Raw genomic sequence first — 16,453 nt, forward strand, 5'->3', positions numbered from 1 at the left:
TTGACCGCCAAAACCCACCGTCGGGCAGCGACAGGTCAGCACTAGTAGAGCCGGGAAGAGCCTAGAGCTGCGGCTGGGCTGAGACCCCTCCGAGCGACGGCCCGCAATGCTCTTCTGGTCACACGCGGCGATGCGAAGTGCAAGGGCGTGCCACCTGACCTATACCTGGTCAGGAAGGTGATGGGGAATGCCTCGCTTAGTTCCTGCATGGCATACACGTAAACATTAAATACGAGCCTCGATCGGCTCTCAGGTTATCCTGTGAATCGGCTCAAAGAGCCGATCCACCCATGATCCGTGCGGGGTGCACGAATACTTGGTGATCCTGCTTGATCAAGATAAAGCTAATGAGATCTACGACGATTTAGGGTTTTCACCGCATAATCGGATCATCCTACTCCAGGTTGGGCCTCGCGGCCACGCACGGTGCTCATAAGCCGATCCTAAACAAGGCCAAAGAACCAACAATGTAGTTGATCCACGGAACATCCCGTTTAGGACTTGCGAACGCCACCCTACATGCCACTCGGATCCTCCCCCTTTGTAAGGCCTAACTATTGCGGATATTAAACTAATCCTTGCAGAGCAAGGAGCAATCGTAACGGATCGGATCTACTAAACGATGAACAAGCGAGGTGCCGCCCCCATGCCCGAGATAGGCATGAGGACGGCTAGATATGCAAGGGTTGCACTACGTAAGCATGTTTATACGAAGAACAATGCTAACCCTAACACATCTATGATAACTATGTTGCCCGCCATCAAAGACGCTTCGATACAGGCAACGCATGAACAACGTGGAGCTTGTGCTTGCCTAGATCGCAAGATGCGATCTAGGCAGCATGTCGCTTACCTGATTGAAACCCTCGAGACGAAGGAGTTGGCGATGCGCCGAGATTGGTTTGTTTTGGGGTGAACGTTGTGTTGTTGTTTATTCCATAAACCCTAGGTACATATTTATAGTCCGGGGGACTTTCTAATGCGGGCGTGCACTAAACCGTGCACGAGTAAGATTCTATCTCTAAACTAAAATACGATCTAATATGTTACAGATACATGGGCAATCAAGCCCAACTTGGTATAAAAGGCCGATCCACCAACTTCTTCTATATTTATTTCTTCACGTCCATCTCAATCGAGGCCCACCTCTGGCTTGGTCAAATTCTGGTGATAACACATGCCCCCTGGTTTTGGAAATGACATTTCCAAAATCATCGTGCTCTTCTCTCGTCGGGTCATGTCGTGGTACCACCGTTGCAGTATCCTTTGTCTCCTCATATTTTGCAGTGAAGATTAGTGACATGGCACCAGCAACATGCGAGCAATCGGCTCTTCTTCTGTTCCTCTTTGAACCATCGGCTCTTCATCGCAACAAACCCTCCTCTGTTAATGAAGAAGTATCCTCCAATCAATTGTTTTGCCGATGGTCAAAGTTACGCAGTCTCCAAAGAGAGCCGATGGCATTGCATCGGTCTCTATTATAAAATACGAGGAAAGTCGACCTAGCCGCCCTTCCAAACGGTAACCTGCGACCTTCATCGGAAAAGGCGAACTCAGATCCCCAAATCGCCGCCCGAGCAGCTCCAACCCACAACCACTTACACAGATCTCAGCCACGCCGCCCCCGACTCCTTCAACGCATCCCATGGCGAAATCATCCAACACCGACACCACAGCTTCCGGATCGAAGGTAATCCTTAACCCCTTTCGCTGTTCGTCTTGACATGAGATTAATGGCAAACACCTGAATTAATGTTTCGCTCCGCTGCTAATTTAGGCTTCAGATATCCTTCTGCCACACCCTTCTCTCGCGAATTCGATGTGCCTTGGTCCTCGTTCTTCTGAGAGTCCTGCCCTGTTAATTTCGTGCGAAGCTAACAGAATCCCCTTTGTGAGCCAAAGCCTAGATCTAACTTCCTGGGCCGACTGCCTACGAGCCTGGCCTAATCCTCCTGAAGGTTGGGTGGCATGGTACAATAGAGTATCAAAATCCCACTATGCCACTTGGGAAACCATAGGGATAGCCGATGCCCTGTCATTATCATTATCTCCTCTTGAGAAGAACGAGAACATCTTGAAAACCATCGGCTACTTCTGGTCTGATGCATTGAACTGCTTTATGTTTGGCCATGGCCCCATGACACCAACCTTACTGGACGTGGCCATGATCACGGGGCTGGACATTGCATCCCCCAGCCCTTCTGCATTCCAACTGCCGAGAGTCCCTTTCACCCTTTCTTCCAAAAAGAGTGTACCAGCTGGGGAGCCTACCTCAAACGTTATATGAAGACCAAAGGTCCTGTGACAGAGAGAGAACACACGGCCTTTCTGAATTTCCGGCTAGAACATTTCATCTTCGTGGCCCATCCCTTGCCCCTACCAAGAATTATCTTTCCCTGGCCTATGAATTGGCTAAAGGCACCCACCTTGGCCTGGGCAAACTGTTTCTTGGAGAGGTTTATCGATCTCTTCAACTGATGTCTGTCAAACTGTTCTCTCGAAAGACAGTTAAAACTGGCGGTCCCTGGTGGTTTATTCAATTATGGGCGCAGCTATACTTTCAGACCCAGATCCCTGACTTCCCACCTTTGTCCTCCTGCACCTTTCCGGACGTCAATGGCAAAGATATCCGATGCACCAGCTATGGCCAGGCTTTGTATGGCCTCCCAGGCAGTAGGTTGATCCCCAAAGAAGCAGCAGGGTGGTTCAAGATCTTCTTTCAAGGTTTAGACAACCCCCGTTCTTTCCTTATACTCGAATCGGCACACTTTGAAAATCCAGTCTCCTTCCGATTGGATAAATTCGCCGATGATGCCAGCACCCAGCATCTGTATTCCATCATGATTCGTCCCTGCTTCCTTCCTGTCGGTATGAGCACTTCAAACCGGATCATTAAACCCGGCTACGAGTGTTATCAACCAGTAGTAGTAGCCCGACAGCTTGGTCTTGGGCAGGTGCCTCCACACTTCTTCCTGCACCATCTAACAGCAAGCAGAGCTGAACTGCCTGACATCATCACAGGCCAAAGGTGTTATACCTTCTTTGATGCTTTGGCCATCCCTATCCCCCACGACCTCCGTTTCTCCTTCACCACTGATGGTTTCGAGACTTGGTGGTCCATGTGGAAGACCCATGCCTTCAGAAGGGCCTTAGGACCGCTGTTGAGGCAACTTGACGCCGAGTATGACATCCCCGCAGACCAGGTACCGTCACCCGAAACATTTCTTACAGCTGCATTACAGCGATCGTCTGTGACCTGACCCTTCCTCTTAACAGCAACGAGATGGTCCGGCTCCCACACAAGCCGACGGTTCCCCTTTCGCATTTCTTCCTCCAGCACCAGTGGTTCTTTTCTGCCAGAGCTCGCCACCCCTGAAAAAGGTCATAATGCAGAGCCAGCCGATTTCACCAAAATCGGCACTCAAGAGTAAAGCCTCTTCAGGGCCGGTTGCCCCCCGAGCCTCGACTCAGGCGAGGACAAGCGGTGAGGAAGGTGGCCGCCAGGAAGACCCTGAGGCGTAAAGCTCCGGCCCAAGCAAGCTTGCATGTAAGACGGTTCAGATCCTGCAGACGCTCGTCCATTTCTCAATATTTCGCTCGCAACATGCTTTATGTTCTTTCCTGCAGGCCTCCACTGAAGGAACTCCCAGCGGGACCGAGGAAACCAGCGAGGGAGACTCGAGCTCAGGTAACTCCGAGAGGTCCACCACCCATAGCCAGACGGCCTCACCAGCACCGGCTTTCGAGAAAAGGTTGATCACCGACCCTTCTGCCTCCCATGCCCCGGCCAGATCGGGGTCGCGCACGAAGCGCCGCTGCGTCAAGAGGGCTCGTAAGAACCCACAAGCCTCTTCATCAAGCCAGGAGGTCTCAAATGTAATTATCTTCTTGATCGCACTTCGCGTTATCCCGCCGTCATTTGAATCGGCTAATCGCTTCCTCCTGCAGGCCACAGGAACTGCTAGCGGAGACGTTGAGGAGGCGCCGAGGCCGTCCGCAACTCTGGATCTAGCTACCTCGACGACGGCGGCTGCCCAAGCGGCTGACCCACCCGAATCCACAGAAAAGCGGATTGTCACTGCGCCGGCTGTTCCTCCTTCTTTGGGAGAGGTATGCCTCCCCTCCTTGGCTCCATCTACTCCCTCATTGCCTGCTGAACTCACTTTGCTTACCCCATCAGGGTTGTGATCTCTCGAGCTTGCTTACGTTCGACCCCGAGTCCGTCGAACCCGCTTCTTCTAAGGCAAGTGGAGAGCCGAATCTCAGCACGGTCCGCGGTCCACTCCGGCGTCTCGCAGACTTGCTTTCTGCCTCAACTGACACTCTGATTGAAAACTCCGAGGAAGCCCAAGGCACCTTCGAGGACATCCGGCCCCATCTCCCTATGACCCTGCAGGTGGAGCTCTGGCCTGCTGTTACCTTGTCGGCCTTTAAGTCAAGGGTGCAAGCGGCTCGCCAAAGGGTTACCCTTCGCCACTCCCAACTTCCACTGAGAGCCGATATTGCTGAAAAGTGCCGACGGCTCAATGAGAAAAAGGCTGTTTTGGACGCCACGACGGACACTTCGCCACTCACGCCGAACTCGAGTCCTTACGCAAGGAGCTGGAGAATCTTGAAGAGAAGGTAAGGATAACCAAACAGCTCATCCAAGACAAGGAAGCACTTGTTGCCCGTTCTCAAGACGAAGCAAGAGGCCTCACAGCCGATCTGAGGACCGATCTGGCTGAAATCCGTACCCTGAATAATCAGCTGGTGAAGGGTAAGGACGAAGATGACCAAGCTGAGATCGCTGAGGCAGATCGCATCCGTGTTGACGCTGTTCGCGCCCTTGACGTGTTTCTTCAACGGGGCCTCTAGAGACAAATTTCGTCGGACCGGGTCTTACTGTATTTGCTACATTTGTGCTTGCTAAGTTTTTTTTTTACTGGCCGATGATTTTCCATCGGTTTCTGACCTCTCCATACCCCTGTGTCTGTCTTCGGATCATGTGCCCCCCTCGAGCCGAATCTGTAGGTGACTGCAGATATTGGCTTTGCATTACGCCATAGAACTGTACCCGTACGTCGGCTCCGTTGGGATTCGTGTAGCCGACGTGATCGCTCGATTAGATCGCCGTCGACCTCAGCGGATCGTGTGGTGAAACTGAACTTGGCCGACCCGTTAGATCGAAGCGCTCCATAAAGGCTTCGTAATATCCCTCGTATAATCGCTAGAATCGGCTCCCATCTTGATCATAACCAGGACTTGGTGACAGTGTCGGAGCCGATTGCATGGGCCGGCTCCTTCTTCATTCTTGCCGCAAGAGCACCTGCCCTCATCATTGCTTTCACCAGGGTGGCACCCAAGTTCTACCATGTTGACGCTGACCAAGTGTCCTGGTTGACACTTCCCAGGGTAAGTACTGTTGGTCTTGCCAACGGTGCGCGACGGTGAATGAGGCACTCCTGGTGCCGCCGATGTGCACGACAACGGCGGACGGGGCTGGAGTGGTACGTTTCCTTGGTAGGTCCTGAGAGCTGGCTCTAATAGAGAGTGCTGATTCTTCATGACCTCTTTGACCATCCGAACGGCGACGTGCTCCAAAGTATTCACTAGGCTCTCGGAATGGAGACGCAACGAGTGAGCCACCATGCCACCAATCTCCTGGCGCACGGCCCTGGTGCGCCCCTCTGATGGGACGGATAGATCCACTTCATCGAGTGCGCCTTCCGGTGAGAACCCCTTCCGCCTGACGCCATGAAAACGAGTTCTGTGATATGAGCCGATGAGGTCGGCTTCGAGGGTGGCCTTGATCTCGTCATGTTTCTTCTTGAGCTCAGCGAGGCAGCTCCTCGTAGGTGACCGGCGTGCCGTCCGTCGCCATCTCGGATGTAGATGGCGATGTGGTTGATGTAGACGATTGTCCCACCGGGCGTGCCGTAATGTGTTGACCGCCAAAACCCACCGTCGGGCAGCGACGATCAGCACTAGTAGAGCCGGGAAGAGCCTAGAGCTGCGGCTGGCCGAGACCCCTCCGAGCGACGGCCCGCAATGCTCTTCTCGGTCACACGCGGCGATGCGAAGTGCAAGGGCGTGCCACCCGACCTATACCTGGTCGGGAAGGTGATGGGGAATGCCTCGCTTAGTTCCTGCATGGCATACACGTAAACATTAAATACGAGCCTCGATCGGCTCTCGGGTTATCCCGTGAATCGGCTCAAAGAGCCGATCCACCCATGATCCGTGCGGGGTGCACGAATACTTGGTGATCCCGCTTGATCAAGATAAAGCTAATGAGATCTACGACGATTTAGGGTTTTCACCGCATAATCGGATCATCCTACTCCAGAGTTGGGCCTCGCGGCCACGCACGGTGCTCATAAGCCGATCCTAAACAAGGCCAAAGAACCAACAATGTAGTTGATCCACGGAACATCCTCGTTTAGGACTTGCGAACGCCACCCTACATGCCACCGGATCCTCCCCCTTTGTAAGGCCTAACTATTGCGGATATTAAACTAATCCTTGCAGAGCAAGGAGCAATCGTAACGGATCGAGATCTACTAAACGATGAACAAGCGGGGTGCCGCCCCCATGCCCGAGATAGGCATGAGGACGGCTAGATATGCAAGGGTTGCACTACGTAAGCATGTTTATACGAAGAACAATGCTAACCCTAACACATCTATGATAACTACGTTGCCCGCCATCAAAGACGCTTCGAGCACGGCAACGCATGAACAACGTGGAGCTTGTGCCTGCCTAGATCGCAAGATGCGATCTAGGCGACATGTCGCTTACCTGATTGAAACCCTCGAGACGAAGGAGTTGGCGATGCGCCGAGATTGGTTTGTTTTGGGGTGAACGTTGTGTTGTTGTTTATTCCATAAACCCTAGGTACATATTTATAGTCCAGGGGACTTTCTAATGCGGGCGTGCACTAAACCGTGCACGAGTAAGATTCTATCTCTAAACTAAAATACGATCTAATATGTTACAGATACATGGGCAATCAAGCCCAACTTGGTATAAAAGGCCGATCCACCAACTTCTTCTATATTTATTTCTTCACGTCCATCTCAATCGAGGCCCACCTCTGGCTTGGTCAAATTCTGGTGATAACACCTTCATGGGAGCTGATCTTGAAAGTCTAGTTGACGAGGTGGTTAGAGTACCCACTATCATTCGTTGACAACAACAGACACCTCTCAAAATAATTTTACTCCTGTTTTACAAATGAAAAGCTCTATGTGACATCCCGAAATTTTCTAAATTTTGGAATATAAAAATAAATAAATTTAGTTGATTGAATTGTTTGTCTTTGTTGAAATTTGACTAGGAATTAAAACTTTTTGAGTTTTATTTAAAAGCCTTTCCCAAAAATAGGTTTTCACAAAGATTTATTTTTAAAATATTTCCAAACCAAACCTATTTCTATTTAATGGTTTTGAAATCATATAAGCTTCTATTTTGTGACAAAAGCCCAAAACATTATTTTGAAATAGCAATGCCCAAGTAACCATATAGAGTGTTATATGCATAATAATATTTTTGTAACTTGGTTTTGACCAATATTAGTTTTATAAAGTTATTTGAGTCGTTTCGACTTCAATATCAAAATCCATGTTGAAATAAAACTTGCCACAGTTTTCAGCTTCAGGAACTATTATAATTACCCGATTTCATAAAATCCGATCTATGTTTTTAGTTTCCTAATATGATACTAGGCCAAATGCATAAAAGTTTATCCTTGTACTTTTTATTTGGACTGAAAAATAGTCTCACAATAGTTTTTAGTTTTCTAAACTATTTTTTTTTTGCAAATCTGTAAGAATTTGTTTCACTTAATTTAAATTTTTTTTAATAAAATTTTACAAAAGAAATCAGAAATAGAAAAGAAAAAAAAAAGAAGAGAAAGTCAATCGGCCATGCCGACCCAGCCGAAAGCCGCATAGACGCGCGTGTCAGGAAGGCCAAACCAGCCACGAAGCAATCAGTCCAGCTTAACCAGCGTTGCCCATTGTTCTTTTGTTTTTTTCCTTTTCGCTGACACAAGGACCCCGCTGCCAAGTCACCATCGTCTTCAATCTCCAGGAAACGAAACGAAACGCACGCACGCTGCAATTCTTTCAGTTTCTATGCTTTTACTCTCCAATTGATTCCCGGCGATTTAAGCCACCATTTAACGAGCGGTTTGTTCCTACTTAAAGCCCTCGACTCCCTCTTCATTTCCCCTCTGGTTCCTCAGACAATCGTGCCCCCAGGCTGTCTCAATTTCTCGTCGAAGACCACGGTATCCGCCACCGTGCGAGCTTGTTTTCGACGACCACGAGGTATCCCGCCGCCCCGTTTAGTATCCACTGGATCCTTTTGTGCTTGCGCCCCTCCTGATGTCCTCTTTTATTTTATACCTCACCTGAGGGTCGTCGCCCGAAGGTCACCGTCGACCGGAGCATCTTCGGCCGTCTATCGTCATCGTCCCAGCAAGCGCACGGCAGCCAGCACCATCGAACTCACTGCATCATGCTGAACCTCGTAGACCTCCTCATGCACTTCCCCGGAGGAGCACTGATACATCGTCGACAACGACCACCGGAGCGCACAACCACCACGAGTCCACGACCACCAAGAACGCCCCTGTAAGCAGTCGACCCACCAGCATTTAGATTCTTCCTTTACGTGTTGTAGGCCGTTAGATCATAATCTGAAGATTCATATTAGCTCAGTTAATTGAACCCATAGTCTGATCTATCGATCGCATTAGCCAGCTCAAAACTGATCCGCAACTTGTAAAATTCATAGCGTGAGTTTCATAACTCCGATTAAATTAATTATTTTTGCTTTGGATTTGTAATATAATCCTCTACAACTTTCGTGTAGAAATCTTTTCCATCAGAGAAACTTTTTCTGGCAATTTTTCGTACAACATCAAAATTTAACCGCGACATGTTTAATCTTGTAAAAATTATAGAAAAATAATTACACATCCAAAATTGACAAATAATATACCGCTGGACTCATAAAAATGTTTAGAACACCAATGTGAATTTAAATCTGACTTTCAAGTAACTTTAAAATATTCAAATTTGAATATGTGAATTTGAGTATTTTGACATAACTCGAATTCTATAAACCAAAATCAAGTGATTCTTTTTGCCAATGGATCATTTTTATGCCCTATGTAAACTTGCACAAACATCAAAATTAGTTCAACCATTTGCGACTATTCAAATTTAAACATGAGGATTTGAGTATTTTCACATGAATTTGATTCTATAATGATTTTGCGCATAATTCCTTTTATAAAAGTGATCCTTATAAATCATAGCTATCGGCCAGAAAATATTTGCATATTCATTTTGATCCATTCCTGCCTAGCCACACGAATGTTCTATATTAATTTCACATTGAGCCATAAAAGATATAAAATACTAAAACCAAATGCATAACAAATCTTTCCAAAATAGTTTGTTTGCTCTGCTTGTTTTTGTTGCTATTGGAATGTATGTTTATGTTGTGTTATTTATCTTATAGATAGTACAGAGAGTTAAGTGTATTGCTGAGATAAAGAGAACCCTCTACAACTTACCAAAAAGGCAAGTGTCACTCATGTCCTAATGTTTTCTATGCATGTAGTTTTTACTTAGTAGAATTTGCATGTGTAGGATGTTTTCAAGTAAAGAGTATATATGCTATGCTATCTGATCCTATAGTCTTAGGATTCCTCTAGTTTTCCTTAGGTTGCCATCGTAAGTAGTTTTGCTTAGCCATGCTACTAGATACGTGGTTGGGATATCATGATGAGATGAGATGAAGAAAATATATTTTTATTATAAATGAAAATAACTTGATGAATGAAACACCTGGGCGGATTGGTACGAGTGGAGCGTCTGCACGGTGAAAATTGGTGGGGTCCGCCGCCCAGGAACAAAAGGGATTGGACCGGTTTCATGTTTAGTAGCTTCTTGTACAGCCGCATGTCATATGGGCTCTGTCTTGACTAAGTAGGTTGTAGGGACTCGTCCCGACGTGACCGACGAGATGTAGATGTGTAGGTTGGTACGGGTCCGTCCCGAGGGCTCAGGGCTTTACTTCCGAAAATAGTCTCGTCTTAGTCTTCTCCCAACCATTTGAGCAAAATGAGCATCATGTTGGAAAAGGGGCTGACTAAGTCGTGCGGGTAAAGTGTACAAACCTCTGCAGAGTGTAAAAACTAAGTACTTAGCCGTGTCCCCAGTTACGGACAACTTTGAGCAATTAGACCTGGAGCTGCTGGAAGATCTCTCTCATCCCAATTTCATAATAAAACTTGATGGGTAAACTTGGGTAGTAATGTATGAAGCTGGATCGTCTGGTGTCTATCCCTGGTGAGCCAGTGTGATGAGAACTTGGGTTCATGCTCTTATACAATTTGAAATGTTTGAAGCTGGATCGGCCGTATCCTTCCCTGGTGAGCCAGTGTGATGAGAACGTGGGTTCATGCTCTTAGACATTTATTTTTTTTAAAGACAAATGATGTTTACAAAAGATAGGGAAAATGCCCGCTTTTCTGCAAAGAGCCTAAACTCCACCAGCCAAATATGCATGTAGGTATTAGGCGCCATTTGTGTCCACTAAATAGTGACATCTTGCCAATACATTCAAAGTATTGACCAAATGTTTTTGGTTGTAACTTTACCTGTTGCAGATATTTGATAGACGAGTGAGTTACGATGATTAGGGTTACGGGTCTATCCTCAACATGCTCAGCTCGTGGCACATGAAGATGAAGGACTCCATGCTATATGTTTGTTCATTGTAAAACTCTGATGTAATGCTAGCCTTGTGCTATGCAATTTGTAAGTCATTATGTATATATGGATCATGTGATGTAATAAAGACCTTTGTTTCTTGGTATTACATCTTAAACTGTGTGTGCTAGCGATTGATCCAGGGACTAGCACAATAAAGCACAGGGATCGGCACCCTACCGGGTGAGGTCACTACACTCTAGCACATGTTAATCCCTGCTTCCCTCTGCGAAGGGTCAATCTTTTACTTTTACATTGAGTCACCATCCTTTCTTTGAGCACTTTCTTGAGAGCACAACTGTCATTCTTAGTATAATATGCTTGTCCCAAAATGTGATTAACTGTGGTATAACTTTGATGATTTTATCTTTGATAATCTCTACTTCCAGTCTTTCTATGAACTTCAAAGGTGCCCAAGCATTTATGTTTTGCTATACAAACACGGGCAAGCGAGATACCACTTTATCATATCATTCTATGAACATTACAATCCTGTTGATAGACATGATTCATGATGCTCATTATTAATTTGTTGGTACCTTTTCCATGATTGACATAGCTATTAGATGATTTTACTTGCATGTATCTTATTACGAATTGCTTAAGTACTTGCCATATCATGAGAATATTTACATCATATGAACAAATGCGTTCGTGAAAGTTCTTTTATCGCACTCAGTTGTTAACTGAATTGCTTGAGGACAAGCAATAAGCTAAGCTTGGGGGAGTTGATACGTCCAAAACGTATCTACTTTCTCGAACACTTTTGCTATTGTTTTGCCTCTAATTTGTGTATTTTGGATACAACTAACACGGACTAACGCCGTTTTCAGCAGAACCGTTCGGTGTCTCATTTTTGTGCGTAAATCCAACTTTCGGAAAATCCTCGGAACTTATGCGAAAGGTCTTATTTTCCCGAAGATTGACGGAGCCGTAAGGGCAAGCCAGTGGAGGCCCGAGGGCCCCACACACTAGGCCGGCGCGGCCCAAGAGGGGCGCGCGCCCCCATTGTGTGGCCCCCTCGGCTGGCCTCCGACGCCCTCTTCGGACTACTTAACGCCTTCGACCTAAAAACGCACGGGGGTGAGAAGAAATCGCCGAAGACATCCGAAGACGCCGCCACCGTCGCGAAACTCCATCTCGGGACCCGAAACTCCGTTCGGCACTCGCCGGGACGGGGAATTGGAGGAGATCATCGCCATCATCACCACCGACGCCTCTCCATCGACCAGCCATGTTTCCCCCATCCATGTGTGAGTAATTCCCCGCTGTAGGCTGAAGGGGATGGTAGGGATTGGATGAGATTGGTCATGTAATAGCATAAGATTGTTAGGGCATAGTGCCTAGCGTCCGTAATTGGTACTTTTATGATATTGTTGCAACTTGTTATGCTTAATGCTTGTCACTAGGGCCCGAGTGCCATGATCTCAGATCTGAACATGTTATCAATTCATTATGATATTCATTGCTTTATGATCTTACCTGCAAGTTGTATACACGTAAGTGACAGAAATTGGGACAACCGAAGGGGATGGCGGTGATATGAGGATCACATGTGTTCACGGAGTGTTACTGCTTTGCTCCGGTGCTCTATTAAAAGGAGTGCCTTAATTTCCGATAGATTCCCTAGAGGCCCTGCTGCCACCGACTGGTAGGACAAAAGATGTTGTGCAAGTTTCTCATTGCGAGCACGTACGACTATATATGGAACACATGCCTATTGATTGATTAGTACTTGGATACCGTTTTATTATTATCTCGCAAATGCCCTCGCTTTAATTGTTACATGAGTTTCTCTCATCCATGCAACGCCCGTTCATCCATCCCTGTGCCTACGATATTTTAATCATCGTCGTTTACTATAATCACTACCGCTGTCTTTGTTACTCTCGTCGTTGTTATTTCACTACCGCTATCGCTATAAAACTGTTACTATCGATAAACTCTTGCGAGCAAGTCTATTTCCAGTGCAGCTGAATTGACAACTCCGTTGTTAAGGCTTACAAGTATTCTTTGTCTCCCCTTGTGTCGAATCAATAAATTGGGTTTTACTTCCCTCGAAGACTGTTGCGATCCCCTATACTTGTGGGTCATCAGGCATCCCCAAGCTTAGACGCTTGGATCTTCTTAAAATATGCAGGGATGAACCACGGGGGCATCCCCAAGCTTAGACTTTTCACTTTTCTTGATCATATTATATCATCCTCCTCTCTTGACCCTTGAAAACTTCCTCCACACCAAACTCAAAACAATCTCATTAGAGGGTTAGTGCATAATTGAAAATTCATATATTCAGAAGTGACATAATCATTCTTAACACTTCTGGACATTGCACAAAGCTACTGAAAGTTAATGGAACAAAGAAATCCATCAAACATAGCAAAACGAGGCAATGCGAAATAAAAGTCGGAATCGTCAAAACAGAACAGTCCGTAAAGACGAATTTTTTAGAGGCACTGGACTTGCTCAGATGAAAATGCTCAAATTGAATGAAAGTTGCGTACATATCTGAGGATCACGCACGTAAATTGGCAGATTTTTCTAAATTTTCTATAGACGGGGCGGCTCAATTTCGTGACAGAAAGAAATATGTTCCTGCGCAGTAATCCAAATCTAGTATTGACTTTACTATCAAAGACTTTACTTGGCACAACAATGCAATAAAATAAAGACAAGGAGAGGTTGCTACAGTAGTAAAAACTTCCAAAACCCAAATATAAAACAAAAGTGCAGAAGTAAAATAATGGGTTGTCTCCCATAAACGCTTTTCTTTAACGCCTTTCAGCTAGGCGCATAAAGTGTGAATCAAGTATTGTCAAGAGATGAAGCATTAGCATTCTTACCAGGGGCGTTGGGAGTTTCCTCAACAATGCATTGTATCTGGTCTATATAAGTAACTCCTCTTTGTACGCTTTTAGGCTTACTATTTGATACGTCTCCGACGTATCGATAATATCTTATGTTCCATGCCACATTATTGATGATATCTACATGTTTTATACACATTATATGTCGTATTTATGCATTTTCTGGCACTAACCTATTAACGAGATGCTGAAGAGCCAGTTGCTGTGTTCTGCTATTTTTGGTTTGAGAAATCCTAGTAAGGAAATATTCTCGGAATTGGACGAAATCAACGCCCAGGGTCCTATTTTTGCACGAAGCTTCCAGAAGACCGAGGGGGAAAGGAAGTGGGGCCACGAGGCGCCGATACAACAGGGCGGCGCGGCCTGGCCCTTGGCCGCGCGGCCTCGGTGTGTGGGGCCCTCGTGTGGCCCCCGCGCTGCCCTTCCGCCTACTTAAAGCCTCCGTCGTGAAACCCCCAAGCACCGAGAGCCACGATGCGGAAAACCTTCCGCAGACGCCGCCGCCGCCAATCCCATCTCGGGGATTCGGAGATCGCCTCCGGCACCCTCGCCGGAGAGGGGAATCATCTCCCGAGGACTCTTCACCGCCATGGTCGCCTCCGGAGTGATGAGTCGAGTAGTTCACCCCTCGGACTATGGGTCCATAGCAGTAGCTAGATGGTTGTCTTCTCCTCATGTGCTTCATTGTCTGGATCTTGTGAGCTGCCTAACATGATCAAGATCATCTATCCGTAATGCTATATGTTGTGTTTGTCGGGATCCGATGGATAGAGAATACTATGTTATGTTGATTATCAATCTATTACCTATGTGTTGTTTATGATCTTGCATGCTCTCCGTTATTAGTAGAGGCTCCGGCCAAGTTTTTACTCTTAACTCCAAGAGGGAGTATTTATGCTCGATAGTGGGTTCATGCCTCCATTAAATCTGGGACAGATGACGTAAAGTTCTAAGGTTGTGGATGTGTCGTTGCCACTAGGGATAAAACATTGATGCTATGTCCGAGGATGTAGTTATTGATTACATTACGCAACATACTTAATGCAATTGTCCGTTGTTTGCAACTTAATACTCGGAAGGGGTTTGGATGATAACCTGAAGGTGGACTTTTTAGGCATAGATGCATGCTGGATAGCGGTCTATGTACTTTGTCGTAATGCCCAATTAAATCTCACAATACTCATCATATCATGTATGTGCATGGTCATGCCCTCTCTATTTGTCAATTGTCTGACTGTAATTTGTTCACCCAATATGCTATTTATCTTATGGGAGAGACACCTCTAGTGAACTGTGGACCCCAGTCCATTCTTTTTCATTGAATACAATCTACTGCAATACTTGTTCTACTATTTTCTGCAAACAATCATCATCCACACTATACATCTAATCCTTTGTTACAGCAAGCCGGTGAGATTGACAACCTCACTCGTTTCGTTGGGGCAAAGTACTTTGGTTGTGTTGTCCGTGTTCCACGTTGGCGCCGGAATCCCCGGTGTTGCGCCGCACTACATCCCGCCGCCATCAACCTTCAACGTGCTTCTTGGCTCCTCCTGGTTCGATAAACCTTGGTTTCTTTCTCGAGGGAAAACTTGCTGCCGTGCGCATCATACCTTCCTCTTGGGGTTCCCAACGAACGTGTGAGTTACACGCCATCAAGCTCTTTTTCTCGGCGCCGTTGTCGGGGAGATCAAGACACGCTCGCAAGGGGAGTCTCCACAATCCAATCTCTTTACTTTGTTTTTGTCTTGCTTTATTTTATTTACTACTTTGTTTGCTGCATTATATCAATACACAAAAAAATTAGTTGCTAGTTTTACTTTATTTACTGTCTTGCACTCTATATTAAAAACACAAAAAAATTAGTTACTTGCATTTACTTTATCTAGTTTGCTTTATTTACTACTGCTAAAATGAGTAATCCTGAAGTTGAAGTCCGTTCATTTAAGCAACAAGGTGGAGAAAGTTTAAAAGATGCTTGGTATAGAATTAGTGATGCCCATAATAGGTGCACTAAGAAACACTCCACCACTATCCTCCTCAGAATTTTTATGTTGGTATCTCTAGCTGGAATAGGTATGTTCTCGATTGTCTCGCGGGAGGTAACTTCCTAGGCGCTCCTGCTTTAGAAGCTAGTTGCATTATTGAGAGTTTATTTGGAATACCACCTGTTAATGAAGTTAAAATTGAAACCTCTCTTGAAGATGTTATGAAAAAATTGGAAACCATAGAGAAAAATTTCCCAAGTGTTGAAACTAAATTGGAAATATTACTTGATAAAACTGATGAACTTGATAAATCCTAGGAGGAATTGATGAAAGAATTAGTGTCCTAGGAACTTGTGTTGTCCATGATAATCAAATCAATAGGATTGGCGAACTTGAAAAAGCTATGGGAACTTTGGGTTCAACTTTTTCTTCTCTTAAGTTTAAGGAGAAAGCTTATGTGGGTAAGGAGCAAAAGTTTATGTTTGTTTCTAAAGTGCCTAAACCAAAAAGATATTATTATAGGCCTAAAATTGACAAAGCTCTTAGTACCACTACATATGGGGGGCTTATGATATCGATGCTCCATCTCTTGATAATACTTGATATACACTTTCTGCGCCTAGCTGAAAGGCGTTAAAGAAAAGCGCTTATGGGAGACAACCCATGTTTTTACTACAGTACTTGTCGAGGGTGCTCCTCGGCAATGCCCTCCGATAGGGGCTTAGGGTTGATGGATGTCAACACCCGGATTTTTAAGTCCGGATGCCTATTATGTCATACATCGCAATCCCAGGAATATTGTTGTTGCGAGGCATAATAGTTAAGTATC

This window comes from Lolium rigidum, chromosome 6, assembly GCF_022539505.1.
Source record: "Lolium rigidum isolate FL_2022 chromosome 6, APGP_CSIRO_Lrig_0.1, whole genome shotgun sequence".
NCBI lineage: Eukaryota > Viridiplantae > Streptophyta > Magnoliopsida > Poales > Poaceae > Lolium > Lolium rigidum.